The sequence below is a fragment of the Micromesistius poutassou genome (assembly GCF_964030765.1).
Source record: "Micromesistius poutassou genome assembly, chromosome: 2".
In the NCBI taxonomy this organism is placed as follows: Eukaryota; Metazoa; Chordata; class Actinopteri; order Gadiformes; family Gadidae; genus Micromesistius; species Micromesistius poutassou.
Window position 1 is genome coordinate 14398390 of NC_140272.1, and position 9285 is coordinate 14407674.

Consider the following 9285-nt stretch of genomic DNA (forward strand, 5'->3'; position numbering starts at 1 on the left):
ACACAAAGAAAAACACACAAACATACACACACACACAAACACAGCAGCAGCAGCAGCAGAGCAAGGGCAGCTTGGGCCTTCAGGCCATTACTGGCAAACACTAAACACCCCCCCTCCTCCACCCACATCCCCCCCATATAGACGTACACACACACACACACACACACACACACACACACACACACACAGACACACACATCTCCCTCCTTCTCCTCCTCCACCACCACCATCTCAACAGACCGCCTCCTTTTCCAAAGTCAATTGCCCATCAAGAAAAGATAATGGCTGAAAATAAACCTCAAGACATTATATCATCTGTAGCCGCCTACAACACCCCACCTCCCCGTCCCCCCACTCCCCCTCCTCTTCCTCCTTCTCCTCGTCCCACTCCTCTTCCTCCTCCTCCTTCTCTTCGTCCCACTCCTCCTCCTCATCCTCCTACTTCTCATCCTCCTCCTTCTCCTACTCTACTACATCCTGCTCCTCCTCCTTCTTCTCTTCATTCTCATGGAGTTAATGTTGGAAAGAGAAGACCCAAGGAATCCAAGCAGGGAGGGATGCACATTAGAGAGAGAGAGAGAGAGAGGGAGGGAGAGAGCGAGAGAGAGGGAGGGAGGGAGAGAGAGAGAGAGAGAGAGAGAGAGAGGGAGGAGTGAGAGAGAAAGAGATAGAGTTGGAGGAAAAAGCACGCGCGAGAGAGAGACGGGGGGAGAAAAAAAAATGGAGGGAGCCTGGGTGGGTAAAGTGGCGTGTGTGTGTGTGTGTGTGTGTGTGTCTGTGTGTGTGTCTGTGTGTATCTGTGTGTGTGTGTGTGTGTGTGTGTGTGTGTGTGTGTGTGTGTGTGTGTGTTTTGAGGGGGTGGGGGTGGGGTTGGAGGGTGAAACTCTAGAGTACGGAGCGGGCCTGCTCGGTCTCACAGGGCCGTCAGGGCCGTGACGGTGATTGGAAGTGATGTGAGTTTGGTAGCGGCTCCTGCTGCTCGCTGCTTCAAGGGCAGCTGTGTAAATGTCAGGCGGGATTGGAACCCCAGCCCGCTTTCTGGCACACAGCAAGTAAGCCCCCACCCCCACACACACACACACACACACACACACACACACACACACACAGACACACACACACAGACAGACACACACACACCCTTGCACGCCTCACGCCCACACCATCCTTAAAAAAACAACAACCAATCGGGCTGCAGAGACGCAATTTACCAAATGATCTTCATTGAGATCGGCATGCGCTCTCCTCAAGGGCTGTTCTGTCTTCAAGGGGCACGCCGGCCAGGTAAAAGCCTTACTCAACACACTGGCTTAGGGTTGGAAGCACGTTTTCCCCAGTTGTGAGGAGCCCGAAAAGCCTGCCCTAGAGGCTGGGTGTGTCTGTCTAAAGGCTGAAATCTCCTCTTTCTATTCATGGTAACAATGCAGATCTCAGCACAATTGTCTTCCGGAACACAGAGACAAAGGATTGGATTGTGATAATGAAACCTGTTTTCATATATATATAAATATATATATATATATTCTTTTTTTATCAATCTTTGTTCTACATTTCGGCCATTAGTTTGAATGCTAATACTGATCAGAAGTGCAACTACCAATAAAGATCTGAAATGGGTGAGCCTACAAGCAACACCTAGAACAACAGGTGACTCTGTAGAGGAGAGTTAGGGGTGTAATCACCTTCCACTCTGTTTATTAAAGTGAGTCTATTGAATGCCTCATAAATGCCATCGCATTTCAGTCGCTCATATCATGATTTTATTAAAACATAATAATAAAATAATTGACTAAAAACAATAATCGATAAAAAAATAAGAACAACAACAATAACGGCTAAATGGAACACCTGGTGAAATAGTAACCATGAAAACCCGGTAAATGACTAAACATGAGTGGAACGCTAAACATGAGAGTATGCCATCCATTCAAATTGGTTGACTTTGAGGCTGTTTAATGGCCGCATTGAGCGATGGATGATGCCTCACGACACGTAGCCATGCGACCTTTAACCCCCGACTACCTACACACACGCTCCCACACTCGGTGAAACTGTATCTGCTGAAGGGAAAAAGCAGCTGGGGAGTGGTGGTGGGTGGGGGATGTGGGGGTGTGGGGGGGGGGGGGGGGGTGGTAGGCCGGGAGAGGCCCCGGGATGTTACTGCCTTCTCAATGTTTTTTCCAAATAGTTGGGAAGAAGGCCCGAGCGTATAGCAGGAGGGTTGTGTGTGTTTTGTCTGGGTAGGGGGATTCCTTTTACGGTGTGTGTGTGTGTGTGTGTGTGTGCGTGTGTGTGTGTGTGTGTGTGTGTGTGTGTGTGTGTGCGTGTGTGTGTGTGTGTGTTGTGTGTGTGTTGTGTGTGTGTTGTGTGTGTGTTTGGGTGCTCTGTCTTTTATCTCAATCATTGAATAGACATGGACCAAACTAATTAAATGAAGGGTCTTTATGTAAAGCATTTTGAAATGTCAATGTGTGCTTTTCTGAAATACCTTTATTAATAACCATTTAGGGAGCAGTCAGGCATTACCTTCAAAAGATCCATACTTTTTTGTCTAACTTTGTGGTATGGTTATGTGGCATAACCATACCACAAAGTTAGACACATGATGTGTTGATGTCATGGGGGTGGGGAGCTATGCCCCCCCCCCCCCCCCCCATGACATCATGACATCAACACATCATATGTCATGCATTCTTTATATATATATATATGTATTACATAGATACAATTCAACCACACTTGCTATTTCCCATCAAGGGTGATAACACTGATCATCATAACAAAACAAAGTCAACAGGGAAAAAGATAGTCAACTTTGTGGTGTAGAAAAACAACTTGATCTCAAACAAAGGTATCCAGTGGAAGAGCCATGTGACCTGCAGTCCCATGGAGACCTTCTCCCTCCCCCTCCCCCTCCACCCTCCTCCCTCCCCCTCCCATTCCCTCTGGGGCTTATGAAGGCATTTCCTTATCTGGATAATTAACCAATCAGTCTGGGAGCGTCAGAACAGGTGACTGCAGGTGAGACCTACGGGTGTCTGTCTTCATCTCGTTACAGCCATCAATCACGGCCCCATTGCCGTCTCGGGGCCCAGTATGTGCCAATAGGCAAGCAGGTGAATCCCTAAGTCATCTTTAATTGGCTGCTGAGTAATAACACTGGTTGTTGAAAAACGTGGGAAAAAGTGTGAATCTTCCTCGCTCTGAACTCTGAAGGACTTTGCACGATGTCTGTTGCCCTCAAAGAGAGCGTTATTGTCGAGCACAGCTTATAATCGAAGTGACCTCATGCAAAGCCTCAAATGAAACGACCCAACGCGTTCCATCATATTAAGTTATATTTGAGAACATATGGCCCTCTTGGCTGTATATGTCAGTGCTGATGTTTTTGACAGTGCCAGCCCTGCCTTACAAGTCTCCACGAGGGAAAGAAAAACGTTGGCAGGAAAGGAAATGGCGTGTCAGAATTTCTCCTTACAGCCATCCCTTTAGGTTACAAGTAGACATACTCCAAACACATTGATTAGGCGTAACCTGTTGAATGTAATATGACAACTTATCTCGTGACTCTTGATCGCTCTTATTTATTTATTGTGCGACTACGTTAATCATGTTTTTGCCACCACAAAATATTACAGAAATTGGGCTCTTTGTTCTCACTGTTGCTGTGTCATACTCATAAAGCTTTCTCATCCCACAGGTTTAGGAGCATAAGGAAATGTTGTCAGACAGATCTACAGTGTCTTAGCTTAGAAGCAATAGGATGTCTGTCACAGTCCCAGTCAGATCCTGCCAGACTATTCTGGACCCTTCTCTCAACCCTTCTCTCAAGCTGCATCTGTATGGCTGCCTTTTAACAACATAACGACGGATCCACGGACAGTAGTAATATCCCCACACTTTAGCATCTGATATTTGTCAACGCCTCGACATAGGAAGTAGATTCATGCACATGCAGACCCAACATGAATAAAGAGACAGAGAGATATGTAGATGGACAGATAGACAGTTGATAGATCTCTAGACAGAACAGGAGTTGTTATTGTGACAGAAAGAGAGAGAGACAGAGAGAGAAAGTGAGAGAGAGAGAAGAAGAGCGAGAGTGAGAGAGAGAGAGAGAGAGAGAGAGAGAGAGAGAGAGAGAGAGAGAGAGAGAGAGAGAGAGAGAGAGAGAGAGAGAGAGAGAGAGAGAGAGAGAGAAAGCACTGAATGAGGGATGTGGTATAATCTAGACAGGGAGGGAAAGAGAGAGAGTGAGAGAGAGCAATTGACAGCGCAAGTGTGAGAGAAAGGGAGAGAGAGAGAACAAGCAAGAGAGAAAGAGAGAGCGATCAGCATGCCTTGGAGATTAACTCCTTGCACACCCTCCTTTTCCTTTTTAAAACAGAATTTACAGCTGATTAGCCCCCATTGTAAAGACAGGCACCAGCTCCCAGAAGACGCGCTGCTAAACATTTATGCAAGGCCAGATGCACAGAGCAGATGAAAAACACATGTTCAGGGGACCCCTTACAGAGAACGCTGTGAGGGTTCTGTGTGAAAAGGCCACTGGCTGGAATATCTTGAATGTCTGAGATATATATATCTATATATATATATAGATATATATATATTTTTTTTTTATACATTGTTGATGGGACAGCAACATTAATTCACAACCAAACATCACAAAGCAACTTTATAGTGGAATATTTTTGGGGGGATGGGAATTGTTTTGTTTTCTAATGAATAAACACAATATAATAGCAACGTAAAAGCTTGATTCAATTCACCTTGATAGTGTAGTAACCAGCTAATGAATGTTTGAGACATAATTCATAACATCCCCTTTTCCATCTCTTAGGGACGTCATAACAAGGAGGATTCTTTCAATGGGTAATGAAGAAGGGTGTTTCCCTTAATGAGTTTTCCATCAAATGAGGTCAGAACAGTCGATCCCACACCCACTCAGGACTGAACCGTAATATTTGATGGACAAGAGGATGTGGCGTGATGGATGATGACTTACTTCCTTTCCGGAACAGGGCTTTAACATCTCAGTGAAAAAGCGAATTAGTGCAGGACACGGCATCGTCTGAATGTTTTCTTCACAATTTGATTTGATCCTGCAGATTTGACAAAAAAACACAATAGCAAGGGAGCTAGTGTTAGCTTATTTCAAGCTGTAGACTATAGACTATGAGGCTCAGCAGAAGCTTGTTATGAAATAATGAGCTGCCTTCCAGCGCGGACAAGTTAACATCATCACAATATTTAGGTTACGTTGATTAGATTTGGAAGTAAATGAAGTAATATTTGGAAGAAAATCTTTTTCCGTTGGCATACTTGAATTTAAAAGATTAATAGTATGGCTGTGGAAATTTGCTCACAAGGTTAAAAAATCATTTTTCATGTCATGTGCATTAAGAATATCCGGGCACATTTATCTGGCTTTAGCTGATGGCAGGAGGAACTATATAAACTATAAGCTGTATTACAAATAGGAAACTCAGAGATGAACTTCTCATAGCACTCAGCACATTGTGTGGTGACAGAGTTCATAATCTTATCAGAGACAATTCACATTTTCTTGAGGTTAAAAGATAAACAAACAAACTAAATAAATAAAACGTAAATAAAATAAAAAGTGGAAATGATACAAATAAAGTATAGTTCAACGAAAGGAAAACAAGCTCAGATAAGCTATTGCAGCTAGGATATTTCCCTTGTGAAACAGTGAAGGGAGCAGCAGGGTTAGCAGGCCTGTCTGCTGGCCTCCAGGCCCCTTGTCGCCTGGCGATGTGAGTTGTCCCAGTATACCAGCAACGGGGCCAAAGAGTAAACACTTTAAGGCCACAGGTATGTCCCCTTCACCCCTGATGCCGTTCACAGCTGGCCTTGCTGCCAGAACCTTTCGGGGATCCTGTCAAGCTAACAGGAGGTGACTGAATCTCTGCTCCCAGAAAACCAGCAATTGCTCCATTCAAACTGCCTGCAGGGATTCAGGGACATGAAGACTTCTTACCTCCCTGATCGCGGCGTATTTTCACATGTACAGTATGCGCTTCGCAGTTTCGCAGTTTCACAGTTGTCTGTCTCTCTGGTGATCCGTTGTGTGAGTTCAGATTGGGCCACTTTGCCACTGTGGAAAACCATCAGTCACAAACCAACTGTCACATGGTAACACTTCTCTCACAATGTGGGTGTGTGTGTGGGTGTGTGTATGTGTGTGTGTGTGTGTGTGGTTATGGGCATGTGTGTGTCCTGACCATCTTCGACACATGGGGTTTGGTTTGGCCGACAAAGAAGCCAGTAGTGTATAAGGTGAATAAATTGCTGAGCTGTGCTCTTCAGTGCAGGCAATAGATTCAAACTGTCACTAACAGCAGCAACGGTATGAGTGGTCTGCAGGGGCCTGCCAAAGCAATCATCTATTACTCTATCGGTCATGCTGAGAATAGTGGAAAACATGGATCGAATCTTGTGGGTGTTCGAGTCTATGAGTGTGTCTGTGTGTGTGTTTCTGTGTGTGTGCGTGTGTGTGTGTTTGGCGGAGGGTATGGGTGCCGATGTGAACGTAAGCTTTCAACAAAATGCTTTCAAAAATGTGGACAAACAAACAAATTCACACTTTTTTTTTTACGTTTTCTTGCAATAATATTAATTAAGTAACAGAGATCTAGTAACTATGAATTAAAAAAAACATAAACTGAGCGGTAACTCATAATAGTCCCATAAAGGCAAACGCTGAGGGGGAAAAAAAATCATCCAACGTACATTATTTAAAGTATGTGATTCCGCTTTCAAGACAAACAGAAAAAGAGATGGGAAAATGAGTGTGGTTGAATGGTGTGTGTGGTAATCCATTCCATTCTCGGTGTTCCACGTCATCTTTTTCCCCGTACTTTGGGTTCCCACTTAAGGTTAGCTACGAGGAGCATGCGGGTGGCTCAGGGTTCTACAGTACTGCTGAAATTAATCCATATCTTCCTGAAACTTTTTTAATAAACCCATATATCGCTAGATCAGAATACGCATCACAGGCCTTGAATAAACCCCACCCAGGGGGTCCTTTCTGGGGGTTCAGTTTTATAAAAAGATGTTTTGGGGGTGGTTCGTCTTGTGTTTGGACGTAGTTCAAGAACAGCTTGAACTAACGTCCTGTTAAAAGATACTTCTAGGAGTATCTGGACGGGATCCCTCTAGTTAGCAGGCTGATGAAATGTATCCCATTGTTAACCTTCCATCCGATAGAAAATCCACCGGGCAAACGTGGCGCGATTTACCTTTTGACCGCAGCACCTTTTATAAACATGAGCGAATCACCTTCTGTTCACTTTGCCCTGATTTCCATCCTGAGAGAGAGAGAGAGAGAGAGAGAGAGAGAGAGAGAGAGAGAGAGAGAGAGAGAGAGAGAGAGACAGTTAGAGGCCTTGGCTCCAACAGAGATCATGGGTGGCTGGAGGGGCTGGAAGGGGGTTAAGGGGGCTGGCTCTATAGCAACCAACGCCAAAGTAAACACAGCAATTCCTTCCCAATTAGAAACGGTAAATGCATTGGACTCGGTGCTCTGCCACGGCCGATCTGTGCAATTAATGCTAGCCGGGGTTTCTGCGCCGGGGCGGCCGCGGAAGGCTGAGATGGTTCAGATGGATATGGTTTCAGTTCAAGGCCAGGCAGGGGGAAGTCTGATTGGGCAGGTTGGACTCATCATGGAAGTATAAACAAAGAGGTTGGACGGAGGCTCGGTGGTCGGGGTTTTCTGTGGGTCAACCGTGCATGGGGGTGCAGGCCGGCAGCTGACCACTGAGATACCTCAAGAAGAAGCTGTACTTTTTTGGGGGTGATGAAGGAAAGGAGGAAAATGATTGACTGTAAAATGAATGACAAAGTACCCCACTTCCATGGTGAATACTAAATAGGGTGGGGGGCAATCCAAAAGGAGTGCAATGTCATAATGTCAATACCTCATCATTCTAAAAAATGAGAGGTGGTTGATTGGTGAACATGTTGTGAGGCATACTACTGGATCCTGAATAGGAATCGTTGAGCAACACGCCAAACTGCTGCCAGCAACTTAATGGGTATGAGTTCACTGTGAGTCGCTTTGGCCAAAGGTTGCTGCAGAATGATACAATGGTAAACACGGTGGGCACTCCATTTGCGTCGTCACGATCAGAACTTATTTGAAGAATTTGATGTACTCGCATGATTCTAGCACGTTTATGGGTTTTATCTTCATGGCTGAATTCACTTATTGTAAGCCGACTTTGGACAAAAAGCTAATGAATATCATGTAAAAAAAAACCATATCATCATATTTATACATATAAACAACACACAATTCAGCAAATCATTAAAACACATGTGTGGTGTCTTCCAATTACAGATCATTTGATCGGCGTGTGTAGTGCAACAAAATTGTCCGGCTCCCATAGTAGCATCTGTTAGTTAGGGAATGAGATTTGTGATGAGCTTCTCAAGTTAGGTGGGGACGTGTCCCTGGACATATTGGCCCCCGAGCAGGAGGATTTCATAATAAACTGTGACATGACTGTGACAAGTGAAGAGCCAGCAGAGTGCAGATCTAACAGGTGTTGCTGTTTCCCTGTTCTCACACTCACCGGTAGTCAGCACTGTTCTGAATACACTCCAATACTTCTCCTGAATTTGTGTGAAGAACCAGGCTTGAAGACCAGAGACAGCGGTCAAACTTTCAGCATATGAGGAGATATTTTTAATATAAATGATTTTTATTTACCTTAAAATGTTGTACTTCTGGTTCCTGCCAGAATTATTGTGATCCTCAATGTTTTTAGGCAATATATATGATTTCTTTAATTTAAACTATTGAAAAAAACATGCATTCTTTAACATACAGAATGGGCTTGAGTAAAACCATGGTAATAAGCAATACCTTAAATATAGAGAAACCAAAGAATCTAAAGCTTTGGTCAAAGCAGCATTGAAATCCCAAATTTTCTGACCAAAGATTCTTTGGTCAGAATGTCAAACAGTGTGTTCGACATACTGTTGCTGTTGGTGGCGTGAAAGTTAATTTGATGATAGGTTAAATTGAAGTCAAATTCACCCAACCTTTTTTTGGCATACAATAAGAACTTTAATTTAAGATGGATGAAGGTATCGATGGTATTTTGGAATGAGAAAGTTCATTTTCTCCATAATCTAAACCTTGTAAGACTTGGTTACAGGCGGTGGTGCAAAGGGTTCAGATGCTGTTGATTATTGGCTGACATTAATATACACACATGTTGAGTTTTGTGCTTAAGGTTCTTCAAAATAAAA